This window comes from Camelina sativa, chromosome 6, assembly GCF_000633955.1.
Source record: "Camelina sativa cultivar DH55 chromosome 6, Cs, whole genome shotgun sequence".
Lineage (NCBI taxonomy): Eukaryota > Viridiplantae > Streptophyta > Magnoliopsida > Brassicales > Brassicaceae > Camelina > Camelina sativa.
Window position 1 is genome coordinate 9,641,226 of NC_025690.1, and position 1,188 is coordinate 9,642,413.

A 1,188-nucleotide genomic window follows, 5' to 3' on the forward strand; every position below is an offset into this window, starting at 1 on the left:
CCGTGTTTTATCCTCAATTGCTTTGCAGCCACCACCATTTTAGAAACAAAAAGCAAGAAAAGAACAACAAGAAAGCCAAACAAAATCCTCACCCTCAAGCCACCACCACCTTAGAAAAGAACAACAAGAAAGCCAGATCCTAAATCTTTTGCTCAACGAAACCTTCACCCTCCAATCCACCACTATATCCGACGCCACAAGACCACCAGAGAGACTTGACGGAAGAAACAGTGCTTCGGTTGAAATCATTTTTTATTTCTTTATTTTTGTAAAATCATTATGCTTTTGTAAATAAATTATTTTGTTTTTATAAATAAATATTTTTCAGATTTTCAATTGTTTTTTTTTAATTAAAATTATATAAGAAAGTCACAAATTAGTCAGAATTAATTCGTAACAAAAAAAGCCATTACTATTGAAGTGACTAAACCGTGGCTAGGTAGCTACGAAAACCACAAAATAAAAAAAGTCACGATGCTATAAACACGATTTTTTTGGTGACCAAACCTGACTATTTTATCATATAGCCACAAATTTTTTATCTCAGCCACTAAAAATTTTGTGCTTATACATGTTTTTTTTACTGATTTATTCACATCGATTCTAAAATACTAATCATTATTTAACTTTAATGTTTCACTAGAAATATTTTTTTTATTCACTAGAACTTATATTTGTTTAATAATTATTTATGGTTATTTACAATGTTCAAAGTATACCTTTTAAATATATTACACTGGTATTTTTTGGTGAGTAAAATACTCTTTTACTCATTTAGGTGTTACCGAAGTAGATTGTTCTGAGCGTTTTACTATTTTATGGTTGTTCCTTAATTTTGAGTTTTTCTTAAATTTTAAAACAAAAACCTCTTGGTGCAGCATGCCAATGTGAAACCTAGATCAACTAGGTAATTCGAGAAGAACTACAAAGGAACCGCTTCTTGTTATAATACAGGGTACAAAAAAAGAAGTCTCTTTAAGTAATTCTTATTTAAAACTGTGTTTGAAAGAAGCAATGCTGGCCTTTTATATAAGAAAACTCATTCTCGAGGATATATCTAATAATCGGTTTTCGAATGTTAGGATTGACGAACACAAATACAAAACGAGCTTATTATATATCATGATTGGAATAAAAGTTCAGAGAACATGAGATTATATTACATTTGAAAGGGGGAGGGGGGGGGGG